Source organism: Drosophila takahashii, chromosome 2L (assembly GCF_030179915.1).
Source record: "Drosophila takahashii strain IR98-3 E-12201 chromosome 2L, DtakHiC1v2, whole genome shotgun sequence".
NCBI classification, from domain to species: Eukaryota; Metazoa; Arthropoda; class Insecta; order Diptera; family Drosophilidae; genus Drosophila; species Drosophila takahashii.
The window spans coordinates 22,097,416-22,123,052 of NC_091678.1; the positions used below are offsets into that span (position 1 = coordinate 22,097,416).

General features: G+C 37.6%; 1 long non-coding RNA gene across 2 annotated transcripts in view; it reads right to left on the minus strand.

The window, feature by feature from the left end:
- The window catches only part of LOC138912017 (uncharacterized), a 118,135-nt gene that overhangs the window by 776 nt on the left and 91,722 nt on the right, over positions 1 to 25,637 (minus strand). Inside the window, exon 3 of one of the 2 annotated variants that reach the window (XR_011417650.1) lies at positions 687 to 822. The exons of the other annotated variant lie outside the window; for it this stretch is intronic. This is a non-coding gene — a long non-coding RNA (uncharacterized lncRNA). The remainder of the gene's footprint in view (positions 1 to 686; positions 823 to 25,637) is intronic. 2 annotated transcript variants of the gene reach the window in all.

A 25,637-nucleotide genomic window follows, 5' to 3' on the forward strand; every position in this document is an offset into this window, starting at 1 on the left:
GCCGGCTTCTGTGGCAAATAAATTGCCCTACGCACAAATCAAAGTGCCTCGAATCGGTGGGCGTGGCAGTTCGTTAACACATTTTGCCCATTTAGCTATGCAGGATTTCCCAGAATTCGCTGTACGCCTTTCTTAACTTGTTGTGCTGTTGGCTATGGATAATAAATAATTTATTACGCTTCAAATGACAATTTCTTAGGTTGGAATTAAGGAAATAGGCTTCAGGGCTAAGTGGTGGCTAAAATAATACATAAAAAATTTTTTTTATTTCTTGGTTTTGGTGATATACTTAAGATATAAAGAACATAACAGCAGAACTTTTAATTTCCGTTAATTTCTCAAATACTTTAATATATCTTCGTATAATAAGGCACCCGTAACATTAATAGTAACTTCCCTAGTATTGCATTCACAAGCCAAAACCACATTTATGAGACCCTTAAACTATTTGCCCCACCGCAATGTTGGATTACCAACTTACCCAAATAGTTCATCGCATTTAATGTTAAAAGCTTGTGGTTTGGTTATTCGGAATTCGCATTGGATAATCCCCACAAAGTTGCAGCTTAATTATGTGCCCCCTTCCCCTCTTCGAAATCGAAATGCCCCAAAACTCGCAATGAAGATTAAATTTCAAATGTCTAATTTGTAGTTGATGGGCGGCCAATTCCGTACTTCACACTCACATGCACAAATTGATATCCTTTGGCTGGGGTGGTGTTTGACAAATGTTGGGGCCAAATGGTTATATCCTTGTAATCCTTGCCAGCCTACGAGCAACGGCATCGTCATCGTCATCTAATTGCAGTCGCCTTCAATGAGCTGGGATTAGAAATTAATTAAAGTATAAGGCTAATGTGACATTTGCATGTGTTTTCCGCCCCTTTCCTGGTACGAACACACATCTGCCATAAATGTAAGCCCTTCAAATGTGATTAATCAGCTTGCACTAATGCCGGACTTTTGACTTTGGCCGCCGTCAAAGGATTGGGTTTCGTCTTTGACGTTGGCTCCTCTTCGATGGCACCTAATGACCCGGGATCCCATTTAAATGGCAGCAAAAAGGAGCTATGCCATTCACTCCAATGCCTTTGAATGGCCACTTTCTTCTTTTATTGGCTGCTCCTTTGAGGGGTTTTCTCTGATTTTAAGACTATTTTAAAACAAAACTGTTATGGGAATTAAGTGAGACGGAAGAAGTGAAGGCATAAGCATTTATTCGAAATAGTTTCGGCTTTGGATAGTTTCTTTTTTTTTTATATGCCACAACTTCCATGTTCTAAATTATAATTTACTCACTTCGTATGGCAACAAATTTTACTATGATCAAAAATGTTTAAGCTTCTTTCGTGGATTTTTATTTTCTTTGAATTTAATCCATAAAAAAACAACAAATTTTCCAATTAAAAATGTTTCTTAGTGTTGTTACTAGGTTTAAAAGAAAATATGTATTATATAGATGTTTCATAAACTTCAAAGTTGCCATGGGAATTTGGCCCAAGTTTAATGCTTTATGGCAAACTTCTCCTTCGATTCGTCCGTTTCAATATGAAAACTTTGGCTTCGAAAATCTACACTCTTCTCCTGCACTATGAAACATTCTCTACCATTTCTTTCCGGGTAATCCCGAGTTATCTCACCTTGGCCGTTGAGTTCAGGAGCAGCAAAAACAACGAAACATAGAGAATATTTCATGCATAATGCCGCGATGAGGAGGAAGGGAAGCGGCAAAAAGGATGTAGAGTCAACAAAATGCAGATAACGCGATGGCAGCTGTGTCTTTCCTTCGTTTTTAAACAGGCTTTGCTGTCAGCGGCGGCATTTCCGGTTCCGTTTTGCCGCTCGCTGACTAGCGCCACCTGGCGGCCGCTGGTGTTGGTCCCACTCTCTCTCTCCTTTTGCACTTCAGGCACGTGATAAAAGTTATTTTTTTCATGGGGCTGGCAAATAAATTGCATTTTTGTTTCGGCAGCCGCATTTCATATTTGTATTCCAGCACTTGCACTTCTTTTGCTTAGCTGCTTAACCCCACAGAGCCCTTTTTTCTGGATGCCCCCACCGAGTTTTGTATTTATTTGCGTGTAAACTCAGTCACGTTCGCTGGAAAAAGGGGGAAAAAAGGGGGGAAACGGGGGTGAGGCACGCTGCAATCAGCGTTTTATGCATTCCAGCCGGGGAGTTGGAAATTCCCATTCAAAAGGCCGCTCATTTCGGTGGCTTTTTCGCCTCTGTCTCGTATTTTCCGCCTCCTTCTCGCGCATAAAGGTGCATAATTTTAGTTAAATTTTTGGCATTTCATGCACGAAAACGTTTCTGGGTTAATTTACGTGCGGCATTCAATAATTGTATCTCCCCCAAATGCGTCCCCCCCAAAAATCCTTTATGCCTGGTCTGGCACATGCAGAATGTGACAAATAAAATTGAATTAACAGCTAAATGAAATGGAATTTACGCCCCGCGTGTGCTGAAATATTTTCGCCACTGACCAACATAATTCGGTAGCACCTTTGTCCGGGCAACAGGTGCAACCACCTACGGCCAACCGCATTCCAAATAAGAGCCTTAATAAAAGCTCCATAAACTAACACATTTTGCTTTTGGCAATCAAAATTTAATTGTAATCTCAAATAACAATTGTTCAGAGAACGTGTCGCATTTAATTTGGAATGCAAAAATTAATAACAGTGCTTGCTTTAATCCGAAAATAAATGCAAGCAAATTGATATACAATTAAATAATTGTTGAACTGAAAGGAATTCTTGTCAAACTTTTGGCCAAAAAGTATTATTTCATTACTTAAGTGTGAGACCTACTTATACCCGTTATTCGTGGAGTATATTGTTTCGTATATTGTATTCGAGAGAATAATAATACCTACCAACTTGTATATATGAGCAAATAATGAATTTTCCGCTAGATGGCGCTGCTTGCTGCTTGCATACATATCTCCATCTCTCTTACACTTATATAGCTCAGTAAGGGGTATTTGATAGTCGAGGCACTCGACTACAGCACTCTCTCTTGTTTTTAAGTAAAGTAATTTTGAGTTTGGAACTCCAAACATTTTTATTTAAACTTTCATTTTATTTCCACACTAAAGGTCAACTTGTAATTAAGTTTTCCAATGCATTCAGCCATAGAAAATAGGACACAAACCTCACAGTAAAATAAAAGTACATGAATCGAGAACGAATTAAATGGAACGAAACTTTTATGACTGCACCCTCGCTTCATATGAATGTCAGAACAATTAGGCAACAGTTATCTGTCCATTACACCAAGAAACTCTCCGGATAGATAGGAGTCTATCCCCTCGTTCCTCGCTGGCTCCCCCGCCTGTCATCATAAATTCTGCGGCCCAAGGCATTAAACAAACTAGCACAAAACTCATTTGGTAAACAGGCAGGATATGCAGGATGTGCACAATGGGTTTGGGTGTGCGTGTGTGGTATTTGGGTATCTGTGTGCGGGATTAGGCGAGTGTGCGTGCACTTTCAACACACTGCAAGTGTTGCAGTTGTGAATCTTGAAAGTTTTCGGCCCGGTTTGTCCAAAAACTTTTCGTTACCGCTGCCTGCTGCCTGCTGGTCATGTTGCCATGGATTTTACTGGGGAATTTGCAGCTATGTTTTTTCCAAGGGACTTTGCATACACGGAGGTCCTTAGCCTTGGCAGCGACTTTGGGCCGCAAAAGTTATGGTCGGAACACATCGAAAGCCACGTTGCCCCCAGGTTTTGCATGCTCTTTGCCCCTTTTCTGGCCCTTTTTGCTGCTAGAAACAGAAAAGACGCTCGGAAAAGCGGCAAGAACTGTGAAAACTGCGAAAATGTGTTAATTAACCGAATGTGAGTGTGTGTTTTGTTTTGGGAAAATTAACACTTGTGTGCGTCAAGCGCAAGACAACTAATTAGCCTGTTTATGGTTAAGTGTGAACCCAATTTAATGAAATGCCCCGGAGGCCAATTTAGATCCGAAATTTAATATGTATATAATATAATAGTTATTTTTGGTCCCTGATTTAAAGCAAGTGAACAATAGTATTATAAAAACAATGCTGCAGTCGAGTCCCTTCCATTATTTGCTCATAACTTTTTAATAAATGGTTCTATTTTAAAATGTTGTTCTACATTTCGATAGTTATAAGTAAACACGACAAAATTACATCTACAGTTTTACAAAATCTGTAATGATTTGGGCGCCAGGCTTTTTATACCCGTTACTTGTAGAGTAAAAGGGTATATTAGATTCGTGCAAAAGTATGTAACAGGTAGAAGGAAGCTTTTCCGACCCCATAAAGTATATATATTCTTGATCAGGGTCACTAGCCGAGTCGATCTAGCCATGTCCGTCTGTCCGTCTGTCCGTCTGTCTGTCCGTCTGTCTGTCTGTCTGTCTGTCTGTATAAACGCTGAGATCTCGGAAACTATAAAAGCTAGAAGATTGACATTTTGCATGCAGATTCTAGGAGTTCCTACGCAGCGCAAGTTTGTTTCAAAAGGGTGCCACGCCCCCTCTAACGCCCACAATCGCTTATATACGATTTTAAAAATTTCAATATTTTGGAAAAGTAAAAATGCAGTGTTATTGTGTTTATCAATACCTATCGAAATTTTTTAAATCGGACCATTCGTTAAAAAGTTACGGCGGATCAAAGTTTTTCTCCATCTCCTTCGCACTCCCTTTAGCTGAGTAACGGGTATCTGATAGTCGGGGCACCCGACTATAGCGTTCTCTCTTGTTTTAAGTAACACAATTAAATATCTTTATTTTTTTCAATTGGTAAAAGGTATAGTAATTTTTTTTAAACTTCAATTTGCTAAAATATTTCTTGAACTTCTAGAAAGACAGCTTAATTGTTTCAGCGCTTCGTAAATTGAGAGCCGCACGTGATAGTTCATTAATTCAAATTGTGGACTCTCCACAATTGATGATGCTTGCTCTGATCTCTGGTGCCCCCTTCTTATTTACTATATGATTCCCATATCCTACTTCCACTCATTTGATTTCATTTGTTATCATCATCAAGTCGAGCTCAGTGGAAAGGAGGGTTTTTGGACTCAATTTGCGTCTGCTTCTGATTTCTTGTTTGGCTAATTTATGCGCTCCGCTGGATAATAAATTTTATATTTACGTTAAACAAAAACAAACACAAACGAACAGAAAGTCACATCGGACTAACCATATGTTGTCTCTCTCTCTCTCTTTTTCTCATTCCGTCTTTTTTTCTGTTCCTGACAATATGTCATTTGTTCCTAAATTCACCAGCGTCCTTCGCTTTTTGCCCCGGCTCTTTCTTTATAAATATATTATATATATCCCTTGCATCGTTGTTGCCTCGATTCCAAACCATTTGTTATCGAATTTGTTTGTGCTTATTTCGTATGCCGAACGGCACAAGAGTCCTGTTCTGTTTCACAGGATGGGCGGGGGATTCGCCATGGGGCGACATGTGTCCTTGTGGGCTCGGCACGAGCTCCCCCATCACATCGCATCGCATCGCCCAGATATATGCATGTTAATTTGCTGTGATTCAATAGGTTCCCATTGAGTTATGGTGACATTAGGCACGGGAAATCCTCCAGGGATGAGCATTCGTTTGCATGTTTATTCTGGGCCACAGAGCGGCACTCACTTGATGGCTGAATAAATGCAAACGAATTAATGGCTCCGTATTATTCAAACACTTTTAAAGTTTGAAAAAAAGTATAGAACGAATTAAGAATGAGTGGTGAACTACAGATGAAAATTAACTTTTTTATTTTAGCATTATTAAAATTAAATAAGATAATGTAAAATATCAAAATGATCTATTAAATTTATTTCTGATATTAAGAAAGAACGAATTGATTTCCTCCAGTCCTATAGTTTATGTATATCAAAATATATTTTTAAATGCTTTTTGGTTTTTTTAATCAACCGAGCTCAATACTTATTTTATGCGAATTCAAATTCAGCTGTCTAGGCAAATATTTATATCCAAGGTTACGTTTACATTTCTCAAAAGTTGATAAGCGAACTTCCCTTGGATTTCTTCATTAAGCAAATTAAAGAAACTTGTCCCGGAAAAGTTGAAACTCATTTACAAGTAACTTCAATTGATTTCTCTTGTCACATTTCCCCTGACACCCTCCTTTATTCCAGTTGCCTTCGGTTCCCTCGGCATGAAATTATGTTCAACATGCTTTCAAAGGAAATTCTTATAAATGTTTATGCATTTCCGCTGCGCATCCACAAACTGCTTCGATATACCAGAAGCTTATTGAAAACTTTTACAAACTGTTGCCCGATTCCTCGGGGGCATTTTATCTTTATGCCAACCCAGGCCAAGCGGACCGATTTTATCCGAGGTCACGGGTTGAGGTTGAGTTGGGAGGTTGGAGGCAGTATTTCAAGTTGTTTTTGTGCATAAACTGGTGGAAAAAGTGCTCTGATATTTCATGATTTTTGGCCTTTTGGGGGCGGCAATTGATTGCCCAAATTTGTTTTGGCTTGGGAACTCTTCTTATTGACTAATTATGCAGAGACATAAACTGACCTTGATTAGCTAAATTCAATTTACAGAAAATATTTTTTATAAATCACAGAATTTGGAATTTATTTTGAAGTACATAGCTATTTTTCCTTATAATATAGTTCAGTATAAATATAGTTTTATGGAAACATCCTGGACCAACATACAATACCCTCACACATTTGCATTAACATGCAACATATGCTACACACAACATACATCACAAAGTTGCATATTAATTTTCCTTAATATTTTTTGTGTTTTTGTGTCCAGCTGCCTGGAAACATATTTTGTTTTTATTAATTTCCACTTCAAGTTGCAGGAGGTTCTCCTTTCCTGCGCCCGGGCAATGTAAACTTTTGCTTAAAACAAACAGGCAACGTCACGTGATGGACGGTCAACAACTTCGGGAGCAACAAGAGAAACAACATTCGAGTTGACGGTCGGCTTGATATGTAAATCATATAGCCCAGATGTGTTCAACATTTGCAGGGCCCTGTTCCCATGTTGATAAATCATAATATGCCTCGTAGCTCTGTTCTTCTGTGTAAATGTGTAATGGGTTACATGAAAATTTCTAAATTTATTAAGCATTATTTTACAATTGTTGGCACTGCAGCTGGATAAATGGGAGCTAAATTATAAATAATGGAGGCTATTAAATGGTACAGAGGCTGGTTTCGGTTTCAAATCTTAATGTTTAACATTTTTAGTTTTTTATCTCTTAACATTTAAATCATCATATTTTAATTTAAATAAATAATTCCCACTTAAACTCAATTTTCATCCAAACTTACCTTTTGTCCTTTTATGAGCTCCTTTGACTTTCTCAACTGCTCGTCATGTCTGCTCGAAACTTTCGGACAAGAAGACGGTATATTCTCCAGCTATATGGCCAATCTGCGCTGAATATTCACTCTCTTTTCCTTTGTTTCCGCATGCACAGAAACTTCTGCATTTCATGGACCATTTTTTATTCGTGGCTGGTTTGCCTTGGTCGCTTTAAAATGCACAAAACCGGTTGGTCGGTCCAGCTGGGCAACCTTTTTAGCTCCTGTTCCTGCACAGTCGAAAATCCAAAATCCTAAGCTTTATGTTTGCGTTAACGTGTGCAAAATCTGATGGTTGGCACTAACTTGCGGATTTAGGTGTTGAAAATTATGTGTAAAATGTGTCACAGCTAAGCTCCGCCATGTTCCTGGCTAAGTTTGGCAAGAGAAGGGTGGCCAAGTGGGTGGGCGTGGCGGCCACGTTACGTGGCGAGTGCTAAATGTCGCCCAAGGCCAGGCCATGCCCCTTTCGACCCTACCCCATCCTAGCCTCCACCCTTTTGCAAATTTTCCCATTTTCCCGACTACGCATCCAGCAGGTCACATTTTCGAGTCATAGTTTTCAGCGCTTCCATCGCTGCATATGCAGATGAGCGGGACACTCACACACACAAAAGACAGAGGAAAATCGGGAAAAACTGTGGAAGGAGGGGGATGGGGGTTCTGAGGATTGGATGGCAGAGCGTGTGCATTATACAAATGAGTTTATGCAATTTTCGACTCAACTTGAACTTTGCGCAGTTTTTGGCCAACTTTTCGAATAAACTTTAGTTTTAGATTTAATCGTTTGGCTAAAAAATATCAGAGAAATTTGATTAATTAAAATAACATTTTCTAAAATGTTAAAAAGTTTCTTGATTAAAGTTGGCGAAAGTGCACAAAATTATGTTTAATACAATGCCTAAAAATTAATTTCAAAGTTTCTGCCAAGTTAAAAATCTGGGAAAAAAAATACTACATGATTTAGAATTAAAAAAAAATGTAGATGTTTTTAGTGAGCACAATATATTTTTAAGAGGCTCTCAAGAAAATTCCTAACGAGTTTAAAGCAAGGGCTACAAGAATATTTGCAACAAATTCTGCCAAGCACCCACTTTAAATTAATTTTTTGCATCTGACCTCTTGACTTTCATTTTCATATAATATTATTTGCCCATCAACGCCTGAGCACGATGTGTCATTAGTCTGCCACATTGCCTCTCAATCTCCTTTGGTCTCTAGACCTCAAGACCTGCATGGCACTTGAAGATGATCCACCGCATTCTGAGCATCCTGCAGGATGGCTTTGACCTGTGCTTCCTCTTAATTAAAATATTTAACAAGCACTTTTGGTGCAGGCAACAAATTATTACCAAAGGCCCCAATCATGTGGCAGAAGGGACCAGAAGCAACAGCAATAACAATTTATAAAATACGTTATGGGCAAGGAAGAATACAGTGGAAAATGAGACCTTTTATTTAAAGGGCTGATTAAAAATATCAACAATAATTTTGTACACTTTTCATTTAAAAGCGATAATACTTTAATTGATTTATGATTTTAAAATATTTACAAATATTTATAGCAAACAAAATTATAGATAGCTGTATAATGTAGAACTCGACGGTATTTTAAGTGTTGAATTTTTATCTCTTTAATTGCAGTAAAATTTAGATCATTTGTATCCCCCTAAGTTTTATGATAGAAGCATACATTTTCAATTATTTTTTTTTCATAATTTTTCTTAATGTTGGTAATTTTTTTTTTATTTTATTTAATTTCCGATAGTATCGATAATATCGATAGTAGCCACAAAACATCTACAGGTGCCTAAACAACCCTAAACAACAGTTTATTATTTATCAACAATTGAAATGGAATTGGAAAATAGAGCTTAGATACATTTTTAAGATGCTATGACCATGGTGCATCCGAACAAAAAATAATTAATGTCCCTGGTTTATTTTTTTTTCCGTGCAGCAGGCTGCGGCTCGGATATTTTGTACAGGACCCTTATCCAGGCAGGATCCCCCCATTTTGGCCACCGCAGTGCTGTTGCAACATCAGCGTCAACATTGCAGTTGCCGGCTGCCAAGTTTGGCCAACTAGGCAGAAGCGACACTGCCAGAACGGCTAACAATCCAGAGCCAGTTGCCAGTTGCATGAATAGGCCTTGCAAAAGTGCAGCTGCCACTGGTCCAACCCCTTTCCGAGCCCCGAACTCCCGAACAGAACCCCTGTGACAGCAACAAAGTCTGGAAAAGCGTGGAAAATCTAAAATATTTATGCGGCCCGGCTGGCGGCATCCATCTCCCTGCCGGCGCTTCCTGCTTGTTGTTCATCAAAAAGTTCGACTGGGGACGGGGCACGGAACAGCGAGCGGGAAAAGTCATACAAACTCGATGAAAAATTGAAAAACTATTAAAATTGTAAATGTAAGCAAATAAGAAATTTCATCTGACTAGCTGAAATTGCAAATAAAATGAACACTCGCAGAGCAAACTTCTGGGATGCTTTAAAAACTTGTTTAACTAAAAATATTTATAAAGAAATAATTACAAGAAATCGAAATAAGTAGCCAAAGTTAAGTTAATTTGTAGAGTTGTAATTTACAACTTGTAAAGGAAAGTATATTTTCTGTAAAAAGACAATCCTGGTTGACTAAGCTATAAAAGTCATCGAAATTAAATTTAAAATGTTAGTTTTTTTCTGCTTCTATTTATATTTTGGCGTTGCTTGTTGCATATATATGGCTGAAGCTCGTTCCTGGGATGCATAAGTAGTGTAATTATTTAGGTAAGCCTAGTAAAGTATTTTAAATTATTTTTGTAGTTGTATTATAAATGCGTTGAATTCCGTATAGCCGAAAAATCAATTAGAACATTTAAATTGACCACCCAACTTAAGCGCATTAAAGATAATTGCAATTTGTATTATGTAAATTGCCAGTGCGAAAAGTAAAAGTGCAAAATGAGCCCAAGGCAAAAAAAGGATATAATTTTTGTGAGAAAAAAACAGTAAACAAATTAAGTGCAGGACCCTCGCCTGAATACTTCGGTTGCCATTTTTTCATAATTGTGATAATTGTTTTCCAATTGATCAAGCATGAATGCAATTCAATCATAAAGTCGTCAATTTCCCAGTCTGCCACTATCACTTTTATATTACTTTGCTTATGGCGCATAAATAAATGCATGCAAAACTATTTTTACCCTCTTTTTTAAACATGTGAACTTTGGCTTCGCTGTGCAAAAACAGCCTACATAGTTGGCTTAATAAATAAATTAGGCGTTAGTGGAATCGTTGCATTAAATTTGTGATTATTGGCTTTGGCCATTGCAATGGCTCCTAATTGGTTTTAGTGATTTCATAAAATTTGAATTTATATTGAAAACTAACGGCAACCAAAATTGCTGTTTTTTTGCATGATTCTTATTAAACGTGCGTAAGAGCTTCGTACTGATAGCGAATTGTTTTGGCCAAGGATATCCGGCAGGGAAATAATTTCCGGTATTTCAGATAATAAATTGATTTTATTGAAATGCATTTGCGTTTGCGTTGTTCTCAACTTGTTTAAATGCCGTTTTAATTGTTGGCAAGGCATTAGGCTAAAATATTTGAAAAATTTTTTCACAAAATTAAAACTTACTTGTTGTGAAACTTTATATATTGATTTACTGTAAGGTGATATAGTTCAAATAAAAGCAAGATTCATAGACCAGTTGCATTGGTTCGACTTTAATTAAATTTTAAATCTCAAAAGGAACTTGATTATCCAAGAAAACCCAGAATAGCCATGCAAATCTGTTCCTCCCGTTAGAGACATTGAAAGTTGAACCCAAAAACTGGGTCGGTAGCTGGACATCTGAAGCCGATTGGCAGCAAAGCGGACTGGGCAATCGAAATGGCCTACCAACCTGGCCTACGCACACATACACGTGCAGGGGGTGGCTCACACGGATAGGGAAACCGCACGGTCCCTACACGGTAATTATCTAACAAGATTACGCAAAATGTTCCTCCCCAGCGATGGAAACGGAAACAACGACAGCCGTTGCACTGGCAGTTGCAGCGGGTTGGGGGGAAAACCTGTGAGGAGTGGGTGGGAAAATTAAGGTGGGGCTGTGGGAAACTTCAGGGGGGTGGCGAGGCGAGGCAACAACGCCTGATGACAGTGGGCAGAATGCAAAATGTTGTTAAGTCGCTGGCAAAACGCTCCGATGCACAAGTGGACTGCTCTGCCGGGTTGTTGGATTGGTGGTTATGGCTGCAAGGGCGCAACATCGCATCGGAACTGGATCCCAGCAGGCGGAGGCGTTGGATTACGGCTCTTAATCCTGCGAATTTCTCGCTTTTACAACTGGCTTAAAGTGAAAGTGTGTCAGTCTCAGGTGTCCTTGCATCTGCTGACGAATGCCGCTTGCAGCCAGTCGGATCAGCCCCAGATGCTGAAATCATTCGCAGTCCCTATCACGAGTTGAATGTTTGGCATGTATTTCCCCGAGGTGGAGGAAAATTAATCTGAACCGAGCTGCCAAATTCAGTTAGTCTCAGATTAATTCAGAAGCCACAGAAATTTAACTAGAGGCATTAGAGTTATTGACAATACAGTATATTTATATAACAAAATGGGAAAGAAAGTTTTATTTTAAATTGTATTCAATTTTATATTACATTTAAGTACCTTCATTAAAATAATTTTAATTAAAACATTTATTTTTTCAAAAATCACATGCACCCAAAAAATTTTGATATGAAACGATGATTAATTTGATATTATGTGGTATCAATTTTTCCAGTTCGAATTTGGAATGTATGTCTCCCTCTCTCCCTAAAATTAATATTTTCAATGGATCTATTTTAATGAATTTTTTAAAAACAATTACATACACCACCTTTGTTCTTTTAATATTTCTTTTTTAAATATTTTTCTAGCTTTTCCTCGTTGAAATATAAATTTCATGTTAGTCCTGTGACTTTTTAAAGTTTAAAAACACTTTCCTTGTTGCCAGTTACATTTTTGTTGAATGCAATTTTTATGCACTCCAGATGCACGTGTAGTCCGCATGCTGCAGTCGATATTTTATGTATATTGTTGAGGGATTTTATTTGGTTTTTCCGCCCCACCAAGGTCTGAACATCCTGTATCTCTGGGTGTTTTTGTGGGCGGGGAAAACGCGCATCAAATGCAAATTTGTCCCGTTCTTTGTTTGCGCTTTTTGTTCATTTTGGCTGCTGTGTGTGCTCCCCGTTTGTTTGCCATGTGTCTGCGACTGGGGATAATCTCTATCCCTACTCGGAACGAGTTTACCTGCATACGATCGGATTATTCGAATGTACTTACGTATACTTATAATAGTGTATTACCAACCCCAAAAGTCAAACAAGTGCAAATGCAGCATGTAGACAAGACACTGGGAAATTTATATTTTATTACTAGCTAGCATAGGTATAAAAGAGTATTTTTGATAAATCAAATGTTAATTTGTTTAATATATAGGATATATATATATTTATTTATTTACGTAATACTACACGTTCTGAGGTTCCTTACACACGTTTTCGAATTAAAATTTAAAGTATTTCCTATTCGAACCACTTGATGGCCCACAAAACTTCCCAATATTGACACGATCTGCGTTGGATTCCCACATTGGTTTGTCGGGCTGCTGTTTTGGTGTTTGGTGGACGAATTTCCTAATGTTTTTGTGTTATATTTCTGCGGAAACGATTTGCGGTGGCCGTGCAAATGTTTTGTTATCTGACGCTGCTTTTAATTGATTTTCCATGTGCGGTCTGTAGATTTGTAATGGTTATAATGAACTGCAATTAATTTCGTCCACTGACATGGCGAAATACTGCAGAAAGGAGTAGCAGCCCAATTTAATTAAATTAAGTTTTGATTATATGGCACAAACAGAAAAATGGTGACAAGGAGTTTTGATTTTTTGAATTATAATTTAGTTAAAGAAAAGCAATTGTTCGGGTTTCTTAAACATAAAATATTAAAATTCTAAAAAGGGGATTCCAAATCAAATTTTCAGAAATTATATTATATTATAATTTATGTATATTTAACTACTGGCTTTTCTCAGTTCTGCATACGTCAGTACACATTCATTAGGTTAATAAACTCCTTATGGTTCTGCAAAAAAAAAATTTTTCACTTTCAGATTCCCTCTGCACACACACGCTGCCAAAGGAGGAGGAACTAAATCAAGGTAATCTTGACAAAACCGCTTGAGATGAAACCAAGTCAAGGCCAAAATCTTTTCAAGTGGGTGCGAGCCATCAGCGAGCAGTGAAGGCAAACCACATCAAAATCAAGTCAAAACCTAGACAAACACACTTGTTAGCTTATCATGTTACCCATGTTAAGCGTATTAATGGCAGCCAAGACGATGACAACGCTGACAGCAACAACAATAAAAGGGCGTCAGCCAGGCAAACAAACAAACAAACATCGAGGACACAAAGCGTGCAGGAAGAAGTAAAATATTAATAGCCAGCTACTAAAATAGCAGGAGCCCAAATCCAACACAAAGAATCGGAATCGGGGCCAAGGAACCAACGAGTTTTGAGGTCTCCAGAAGAGCGGAGTAAGATGGGTGGTTGGGCTAAGGGGGTGGTTAAGCCACTTGCAAAGTCCTGGCTCAGACAGAACTTGGTATCCAGCCAACCATGATGCCATCGCCCACATTCCCTGTTTCTCGCAACTCTGGTTCAACCTCAAAATTGTATGCGGATGGCTGTTAATGTGTCATCCCGGTGAAATCGGGTCTATGCCTTGTATATAGAGGTTTAAGCCAAGTAATGTATGCGGAAGTATGTAGTTTGTTTCGCAACTAAGTGATATGTCTGCATAGGAATTTCAAAACAGATTAACTTTGTTTTGTTAATGTAAAAACAGCTTAAGAAATTGTATATAAAACATGGTAAAAAATATAAAATTGCTTATTTTATAACAAATATTGATTCAATTAATTTTAGGAAAAAAAAACAAACCGTATTCAAATCTATATGCGCATGGTAAATTTCTGGTATTATATGCATATGGTTTTTACCATGCAATACTGGTAAAATTAATATTAATTAACATATTGTTTCAAATTTCTTTATCTTGCTTAAAAGGAAAGGAAGAAGCTATATGGCTTAAATATAAGATCAAATTCTCTCAATTCGAAATAGAGCGAGATAGCGCCTAATGTTACATGAGTGGGAGGGAGAAAGACACTTTCGATATTTTAAGCTTATCAAATCGAAATGCCGCATTTCAAGTCGGAATTGATACCACATAATATCAAATTGATATTAAGTTATTTTATGTGTATATACAAACCGATTGACAGAACCAACCGGGGTAAACGTTTTGACTTTCAATACTTTTGTTTACATATTTCCAGTTCCTGTGACTTTCGCTTTTTCTAAACATTTTTCATAACTTTTTCAACCATGTTGTTATCGCACTTTCCTTTGTTTGCCGATTTTAAATATGTATGGCTATAAATTGCCATTCATTTACAACACAGGCGTTAAGCCAGGGGGCGTGGCCATTTCTCATGTTAAACGTTAAACACAAAAACCAAACAACAGGCCAGACTATGCCATGTATTGACATATTGCCGGGCTTTAGTTTCCTGTTTTTGATACGACGGACTGACTGGCCACCAAGCGACCGCGCCATAAAAATAATCAACATAAATTGTGAAGAGCCAAACAGTGTTGGGGGAAACAATAACAATAAAAATAATAAAGCAAAACAATGCCGGAATATTTATGGGCACTACGAGGGAAGAAGAGGCTCTGCGAACAAAAAAAAGAAAGATTGTTATGTGCCCAAATGACTGTGAAAAAAAGCTCCTCCCTCGGCCGCTGTCTAAATATACTTCTGACTGCGTCTGGCGGCGTAAGCAAATCAACCAACCAGCACTGGGCCAAATGCTGCACTGGGAATAGGCATCAGCAAACATGGAAAGCGGCTCACACAGATACAAACTGCTCACACAGATACCCACCCGCACACGCTGACATCGCAATGCATCGTTAGCCCTAATGCTTGGTTACCACCAACAGTTAGTCCCCGATCTCCATGCTATTTTCCTCCCCATAAATTTTCCACATTTCTGTGTATTTACTTATAGGAAAGTTATAGCGATGAAGATAATACCAAAATTTAAAAGCTTTTTAATTTGTGTTAAATTTGATTCTCTATTATTGATTTTTTAACAATTTTTTAAAATTATACATTATTAAAAAAACTGTTATCTAATAAATGTTAAGTTTCAAACATTTTATATGGGAAATCATTATTTTTAGTATTTAAGGACTTTATAACATTAATCAGATAATCTTCGATTAATTTCCCAATTTTAACTCCTATAACTCAAGGGGTCTATGAAGATAATGAAATAATTCAAGGCAAATTTAATCTTATTTAAATGTTTACTTAAGCTTATTGTTTGACCTGAATTGAGATTCAGCTAAGGTTCTGTTCAGCTGGATTCTTATCTGCTGAGCTGTTAAACATGCAAAGTGACTTTGTTGAGATTGTGTGTGTTGGAGTGTGCTTATATGTGCAAACAAATTAAGGCAAAAGCCAAATATACGGAATATGCAAATGTAGCTGCTCTTAATGTTTGTTGCCACCTCAGCACTGGGATGAGGAATTTTTTCTTGCGGTTTTTATTTTGATTTCAGTTACTTTTTTTTATTTTGTTGTTTGTTGGCTGGCAACCTAAAAGTTTCTTTATGTAAATAAGAAATTTATTTTTATGTAAGCGCGAGCCTAAAGTTGTAAAATTGTTTGTTGCCACTGCTTTTCGCTCAGCATTCCCCATATTTCCACCCATTTTTCTCGTGTCTTTGCCGGTTTCTCCATCTTTTGTGGGCCGTTGCTTTATGGCCGGGTTCCTTAATTTAGTAGTTGGCTCTGAAGACGTAACTGTACATTTGGGAGTTGGCCCTCTGCTCTCTGGTTGCAATATCTTATGATTGCCGGCTGGATAATGTCTATAATTCCATTGCTCTTTTCATTTGTTTAGTCCTTGCAGCTTAATTTACATATTTGTGAGTTATGTTGGCGATGAAAGTGTTTACTAAAAAGACTGACGCATATCCTGGTAAAAATCATCTTGAAACTGCTTAAATTTGGTTAAGGTAATCCAATACTATCACTCTAGTATCGTTTTAATCCATATGAAATATTTTATTTAAATGCCTAATATGATAATATTTTATGTATTTCGAAATTCATTTTTGTTCTGTAATCGAAATCGGCATACACTAAACACCAAACACTTCCGGATACAGAGCCACCCACGTCCATCCAATTACTAAGGCACAATTAACATGCATTTCATGCCTAACTCACATATGCTAGAATCCATAAAATTTTGTTGCCTACTTTTTTGGGTAGCATGCACGCAAATTTTCGGCAACGAAACAAACAGGAAACGGGGGAAAAATAATAATTTACAGGAAATCAATATGGAAACAGGCGAAAAATACTGAAACGCGCAATCAGGGGTAAAGGCAAAGGCAATTGGCACTTCATCACTTAAGCACCTGAAAGGCATTTTTCACTTTCAATTTCGGCGCAATGCCCCATAAAATCAAGAAAAACGCTGATAACACGCACACAAGTGCCAGGCAACCAATACATGGACAGGGTCTGTCAATCGAGCAGCTGTTGTGCAATTTACACGCACGGCATCCAAATTGACAGCCCGGTGACAACAACAACAAAAACAACAACAGAAACCAATACAAATACAGGCGCAACTGAGGAGACAACCATCGAGAATTGTCAAGCGCTGTACGTGTGCAGTTTGGGCGCAATCATAAAAAACAATTGAAATGTAAAATATAACATTTGTTCTGCTCTTTTTTCATATGCTCTACGAAAGAGTATATAAGCCAAGCCATATCGAAGAAGAAAAGATTATCCTGTTTATTCCTTATTAAATAAAAAAAAAAAAACATGAAAAAAACTATAAAATTGTAAATAAAAGTTACCCAAATTCAAACTAAATCTACCTCAAGTGTAGGAGTGATATCACTGACTATGTAAAGGCGGTTGGAAGTATCTTAATTGACTCCCTTGTAATTCTATTCAAAAATACTTATACTTCATTTATATTAGTTAGCTAAAAACTTTTTAAAAAATAATACAAATAAACTAACATATTTAGTAAATATATTTCACAAATGTTTTTAATAAAATATTTTCTTTCTGTTTAATTTTTATACAAGTGGTTGTGAAAAGAGTTTAAATGGTATTCAAAACAATCTAAAAATTGTTTGAAAGTTAAGTAATGTAGCATTTAAAAGAAAGAACTTAAAAGCTATGCAAAGTTTTCTGGGAATTATGTAAGAATTCAGAATTCAGCAGTACATCGTTATGAACACCAGATAATTTTCTAAGAGTATAGGTCTGTTCGGTTTATACTTTATTCAAACCGATGTTCGTCTCTTAAAGCTCCATATCACCTGGCACCAAAAGATTCCGCTGGCGATGTTGTTGCTCCCGATGCTTTTAGCAATCGCGCGTTGATTGCGTATACGACGAGTCAGCCAAATGCACACACAGCAATTTCTATTGTAAATTGTTCACATTTCTCACACAGGTTCAAACACAAAAAACAACGACAAGACAGCACAGGAGCAGGAGCGGAAAAATATAAAAGTATAAAGGCAGGCCAAAATCGTCTTCGTCATATTTTCTGCCCAAGGCTGGCAAACAAATTTCGGTCACAGCCCTTTTGTCTTCGCCTCCTGTTTTTTTCTCCCAGCTCCGCCAACGATTCCTTTTGGCCGCCTGGAGGTTTTGAGTGGAGAGAAAGCTGCGGCGACATGTTGTCAATAAATTGACAGCAATTGAAGGTTTATAAAACACTTTTTTGGCCCTCTTTTTGGGGCGACTGGTGAGTGTGTGACAAATATTTGAGGAAAAAACCCAGACCCAAAAGCAATAAATTGTATGGTTAAAATGATGTTGTGCACCTTATTTTGCAGTCTGATAATTTGAAATTTATTGAACTTTCCTTCAGCTTTAAGGTTACTTTAAAAAGGTAATATCAATTTTTTCGGGGAAGCTCAATCGCTTTCCCTACTGCTGTCGTCCAAATCCAATTTTCCAAGAATTAGCCTCTTGCCTAAAATTAGAGCTTGATGCTCGGCGTAAATCAAAGGGAAGCCAGCTTCGTTTCAACCAAAAAGTCTCCCTCTGGTGCCAGACATTCAAGTTGCAATAAGTTTCCCCCGAAATTAACATGTCACCGCCGAGAGAGATTTGTGGGAAGAGAATGGATGTTTAACAGTCGGTCCAAATGAAAACCAAAACCTTGTGGATTCTAGGGCAGTGATTTCTAGCAGACTGCCGAAAAATGTTTGTGCCCCTTCTGTTGGCACGCCCACACAGAAATGTTATTCGCTCGAAAAGAGGAGAAATCCTCCAGAATTTTACAGACATGTTAGCTGCTTCCCCTTTTATTCTGCAGAGGGCAACATGTGGCCCATCAACATTTTGATTGACATTATGGTAGTTTTACAGTCATCACTTGAACTTGGGCAACTTTTGATATTGTTGGGAATATTTGATTTTAATATGAAGTGGTGCATGCTGCTTCTTTGTTGAAAATGCCATGTTCAAGAGTTGAAGCAACGTAAATAAAAAATATGGTTAAACACAATGCAAGCTCAACAAAGTGATAAAAAATCATCCCGAAAAGGGTTGCGATAGTTCTACAAACTATTTTTATTGAGCAGGGATCTTCATTATATTTTATAGATATTTTTGAGTATTCTAAGACAAAATACACACTTTTTTACCTGGTACTCAAAGGGGTTGTAGGATGAAACATAGGAATCTTAGCTTATGTTATTAAAAAGCAATAACCTATTTTCCTGCAATTTAAAAAAAAAAAAAAGTTAATTGCTGGCTATACCTCATTAAGCTTATTGAACATAGAACGTGGTAATTGGCAATTAATCTTGCATGTCTGAAAACAATTTCCAGTGCCTCGGCAGTGCTTACAATTTTATTTTTCCCATCACTAATTGGCAGGCAAACAATTGAAAAAATAAAATGGAAAATAATGTGGAACAAAAAATATCGAGAGCTGGGAGTCAATGTGAATGATTAATTAAACACATAAATGACTCGGAGAATTTGCCTTTCGGTTTTAATTCATAATGAATCGGTATCAAGAGTAAGAGTGTTGTATGCACATAAAACTTTGATATGTTTGGTTTTCAGGGAGCCGTACAAAGCGCTCTGTGCGATGAATAAAACATGAGGCATGAGGTTGTTTTGAGACTTTCGGTCTACGAAATTGGATTCGAAACGTAAGTGGCTGCCTGCTGGCTGTTCCTGCCAAATCGATGCGAATCAGGGCCACTTCAAATTACACCTGTCCCAGACTTTTGGCTAATCCCACGGGCCAAGTAAGCACACACATGGCGAATTATTGGCAAGTCGAGCAGCAACAACAGCGCCATGGCTGTGGACACTAATCTAAGCAATTGTGTTGCTCTATTTGCATGCCTCACTCACACGCATTCACCTACAGAGTATCTATATGCGCAGGTTGTTTGTTATATTTGCTAAACGCTCACTGCAAATACAGACACACACCGGGAGTGGAGGGGCAATTACAGATGGCAGGGAGACCCCGCCCACCGAAAGTCATTTACATGAATATCATTTGGACGCCCCCGAAACGGAAGAGGTTATTCAAATTCTGAAAAGCGATTTCAGCGCTATATTTGCCAGATTTTAAAGCTGATGAAACGATAGCTCATTTTAATGGAATCTCAATTAATTAAACTTAAAAAAAATAATAAATAAAAATAAGAATAAACTGTAATTAATTAACAATGCATTAAATATACAATTCCTTATTAAACAGAGTTGAAACCATTATTCACATTAATTCATATCTATGGATAAATCATCCCTGGCTGCGTAAGGAAAGCTATTAATTTAAAGTAATTAATTTTAAGCATTTAAAGTATTTTTAAACCAATTATAGTTTTTCACATATATTCAATTAGGAAATACATATAAAAAGCTTAGAAATATTTTATGAATTAAAATATATTTTTAGCATTTATTCCAACAGCCAAAATAATTTCGGATTGCCTTCTCGGAACAACCTTTATTATGGTTAAAGTTGTTCCTGGCAATGTTTTGGCTAGTGGAAATTGCCAAAAATCCTGCCCCCTCTGTGTTTTACACTTTCTCTCTCCGGGAATTCAGCACAAGGCACAGGACACGGTGGTGGTCTTGGTCCTTTCCGTCCTTTTGCCCAGTGGTTTTGTTTGGTTTGTTGTTTAGTTGTCTCTTGCTGCTGCTCCTGTTTGTCATTTGTTTGCAGATTTTTGTGTAGATTCTGTGGCTTCTTTGGCGCTGGCTTAGTTTATTTATTGTTCCCACACCCCCGCACTCGGAAGGTCCAAAATAAAAATATGTCAAGGTGCGCCGCAGGAGAGCCGAACTTGTCTCCCCCCGCAAACCCAACTTTCCACTTTCCCCATTAAGCTTGAGTAATGTTTGCAGCGGCCTTGTGGCTGGCGTCGGCTCAATTTTTTGGCGACATTGTAAATAATGAAGACTTTAAGCTGGGTGAAATTAGCGCTATATTGCTGCTCCCTTGTTCTCCTCTGGCCTCTTGTTTGTTTCTCGTAATGAACTAAGCACAACGGCTTAATGCGAGCCACAGAAAACTGGGTCTAATGAGAAACTGGTGAAACACATGTGCATGACTTGTCAGGGCGGACAAAAACCCTTTTGTTTATGGCATATTAATGGAGAAAATTATTCCCCTTGATTCATTCTGCATAATGGCAAACGAATCGTGTCGGCTTCTTCTGGCTGATTATAAATACGCATTTTACGGCCATGAATATTTATGACTGACTTGTTGATTCTAAGAGGGCAGTGAAATTATTATTTAATATTTATCAAAACAATGCAATAAAGCAAAAAAAATAATTTTTAAATTTACCACATAAAAACAAGAGATAACTCAATATTTGAGTACCTCAGCTATCAGATACCTGTTTATCAGCTAATGAAAGTGCCACTGCTTGCACTTATTATCTGCTCATAACTTTGAAATGAATGGTCCGATTTCAAAAATTTATTTTACATTTCCATAGATATTAATAAGCACAACAAAATTGCCTTTACACTTTTCCACAAAGGAGGTGGTGCCACAGAAATCTGAAAAGCTCATAGGAGAATGGTTCAAGTCGTACAAATTCTCCCCAGAAGAGAATTTGATCCTTTTTGCACTCGTCTTGCATTCAAATTGCAAATGCACATTGTTTTCCCCTCGAACAAGCATTTTTGTGGCCTGGCTTTATTTTATTCTCTCTTTATGCTCCCCATAAAACTCTATTTTACTTTTCTTTATTTCGTTGATATTTATTTTGATTGTGCGTACTCTCGCTGCTTTTGTTGCGGTTGCCCATCAACCCCTTTGGCTGCTTTGTATTTAATTTTGTTTATGCACAACTCGAACACATATTTGAGATTTCTTCGGTTCGGAGAGCAGTTTTCTCCCATATCTGGCACTACTCAGCCGGCAGCCTTGGCTGTTGTCCTGTCATTGTCCTGGCTGCTAGAGAGATTTTCCCTACTACTACTCGGGTCTGTCGTTGTCGCTTTCCCATGTCGACGTTTATTTATGCAAATTTAATTTCCATACTAAACGCTCTCTGTGTGTAAGCGGGGTGAATGTCTGTGAGTGTGTGTGAGTGTGCTCGAAAAATTCACTTTGCCTTGCCCATTTTGGCCTGATTTTACTTACTCTTGCCGGGTGCGAGCTGCAGCTTCTGTGGGTGGCGCAAGTATTTTTCCGTTATTGCTTTTTATCAGCCTTGATAAGTGAGAGGGCTGTCGCTATTTCACCACCCGACCCCTTCCCAGGCAAATTTTATTACACTGCGGCGTTAAAATTGTTTGCTCGCTAATAGAAAATGATTTTTTTTACGCCGAGCCACGCTCTTCATTTGCATGCCTTGGGCCGAGGGAGCAATGTCCTTAATTAAGTGGCAACAGGACGCAGTGAAAGGATGGAGGGGTTCGCAGGAGGCAGGAGTAAGCGGCTTGTCATATGTGCTTGTTCAGTTGAGTGCCTCAGCCATCAGAAAGTTAATTTAAAATTTCCAGCATATCCCTCCCTGCAAGTTTTCCATTTGCTTTAGTTTTCCATTTCAAGTTTTTCCCTCTTGTTTTTTTTTGGTTATGCGAGGACCTTGCCAGAAATCGGTTTTATGTAAATGACGCTCAGCGGCAGATAAAACATTTTAATTTTTTTTACTTTTTTGCCCCTGGCCTGGCAGTTGGAGTTATTGGCAAGGATGTAGGGGATGTTGGCATTGAAGCTCATTCCAGGATAATTCACCTCGCCCACACAGGAACATACATATTGACCAGGGCCACAAGTTTCCTTCGGTGGGGTTTCCCTCATTCTCTATGCATTTTTTTGCGTCTCACGCAAATGATTCTATTCGTGTGTGGTTATGTTTTCATTATGTGGAAACTTTTTTTTGGTCTCAGCTGAATTCTTTCGTTATTGTGATCTGAACGGCATTTCTTGTGGCGATTTTTTTAAATTTGGCTGTGTTTGCTAAATAGCTTTTCAGTAAAAAATTAAAAATGAGTATACTCTTTATATATATTTAGAGGAATTTTTTAATAAATGTAGGGATATATTTGCATTAAAATAATATACTTACTTTGTTCAATTTAAATGAATGAAAATGGAACTGATAGTGAATTTAAAGGTAATACTTATCTAAAACGTTATGAAAAGAATGTTTCTTTGGATGAATTCATGTAATATTCTCTTATTTAATTAATTATATTCTGAGAATATTGCTCAGCTTCAAAAGGGGCTGTAAAACATTGAACTTTCAGTCAGTTCTTGACCTCTCGGGTCTGGGCCAAAACATTACACATGTGGCAGGATCCAGACGACAGACATCCAAGGTCTGTCTCTCGCAGCATGAGGCCTGCTTTACGGCATATAAAGGATACAAATTTTTTGGCAACTGCTGAATTGCTGGCTGAATGGCTTTGCAGGGAAATAAAGGGCTGCGTGTGGCACTCGAGGGATTGGGTAAATAAAAATCGTCGGGACGTCAAGTGGCGGTGAGAGCATTTGGGTGGCGACGGGCAACTCCAAAGTTAACAACGCGCCACTTTTGCCGCTTGAATTAATTTTTTCGAGAGAGAGAGAGGTGGCGCAACGGATGTCCTGTCATAACGCAAAGCAAACCGGAAGCGCCAGCAGAAGCTCCTGTTTGTCGTCGTCGTTGCCACTAAAAAGCAGCTTGGCTAAAAGGATTCCGCCGCAATTTGTTTGATGTTTGCTACGTGTTTTCAAATATTTTCCTCAGTTTCAGCACCAGCTTTATCCTTTCGTCCTCGTCCTCGTTCGTTGGCGACAGTTGGTAGCCAATTGCAGCAACAAATACTGCAAAATATTTCATAGAAAATTCTTCAAACTTTCTCGCGCAGACCTCTTTTTATGCGACTGCAGTAGATGCGAAAAGAAGTGAGCATCCCACGGCGACTGCACACTTATTTTTGTGTGCGGATATTTGTCTAATAATAAACTCTGTCCCAAAAAAGCTTTGAAAATGAGCTAGCAATAAAATATATTTCCGTTTCCGTTTGCCCCTGTCAGAATATGTGGGAATTTAAATAAGTGGTAAAAATATTTATTCTGTCAATTCAGACTACAATATTTTGTTTAAGATTGGAAAATTGCTGGATTACCTAAAATGTTTTTTTAATTGAGTTATTATGAAATAATAGACTTACATATTAATAAACTTTTTGATTTTGTTAGTTTTATGTTACTGAAATAATTAATAATAAATATTTTACCGATATTATAAAATTTAATAAAACTCTAAATTACGTAGTAATTTCAGTAAAAGTTAACTAAGCTCTTTGTTAAATCAACACATAATCTCGCTGGGCCAGTTAATTTATCATAAATTTATCAAGCCAAACCACGCAATAGTGCACAAAAATTAAAACCAAAGCCCCAACCGAAAAAAGCGAGCAAAGTATAATACTTCCGCTTCGCACTTGTGGCAAATAAATGGTGAGAAATTTCCATAAAATAAAAGTAAATGTAAAAAACGCACACACGCAGGAAGCGGAAATGAAGTTTATGGCTGCCCGTCTCTGTGTCGGTGTGAATGTGAGAGGGTGTCGGTAGGAAGTAGTAAAATCCCTAATAGAAATGAGGCGTGGCAGGGCAAGGAAAACCGCACAAAACTAATTTCCCCAAGGCGCGCTGCAAGAAAAACAAGTATCTCGAATGGGAGGAACACGCCCCGGAGCAGGCCAACACCACCAGCTCATTGGAGCAGACAAGATTAGCGAGGTTTTTCGGATAGGTTTCGCATTGAGGGATCTAATGGGGCGTGTTTCTATAGTCGATATATGAATGGTAAGCCATCATTGGATTTTTACCCATTGAAAAATATTTATAATCAACATAAGAAACCAAAACGTTCCATTTTATAAATTTCAATAAAATCTAAAATAGTAGCTACCTACATATTACTACTCGATTCTTTACTTTTCTATTATTTTATAATAATTGTAACGTTCGGATGCATACACAGCCCTGAAAAAAAAACAAATTAAAATTTTAATACGTAATTTCCTTCTTGTTTTTTACAATTAATATATTATATAAAAAACAATTTATTTTTTAAAAACTAAGCCCGACGTGTCTGAAGCCATGTTAAGTAATAGAAAATTTTTTTTGGGAATATTACCTTTTCTTTTAAATAAAACAAAATAATTATGCTAAGCTAACCATTGAAGTTTGTGATGTTTTATTGCTAACAATATTCATATTTCATTTTAAGTATAAATTAATATAATATGCTTGAAAATGTTGAAGCATTCATTTGCATTAGTTAGCTGCAGTAACACAAAATAGAAGTTAAATCCCCAGTTCTCCTTTGCTTTTCAAGCCACAGGAACTTTTCGCAATTGTTTCATTTTCTCCAACGAGTGTTTATTTTCGCCCCTTGCCATTTTTTCACGCCTCAAAAAGTGCGAAAAGTAAAAAAATGTGGCAGCCGCACAAAGGACACAGTTCGAGTGCACAACATGTGCTGTGTGTACGACGGGAATTGTAAAAATATATATATATAAATTAGCAACAATCCGTCACCGACTTTTCACCGCTCCTGCCTTTTCATTGCGCAAGCCCCTCTCTCTTTGTGCAGCCTGTTTCTTACTTAAGTGTTATTAAAGCTGACGACTGTCTGCCTCTT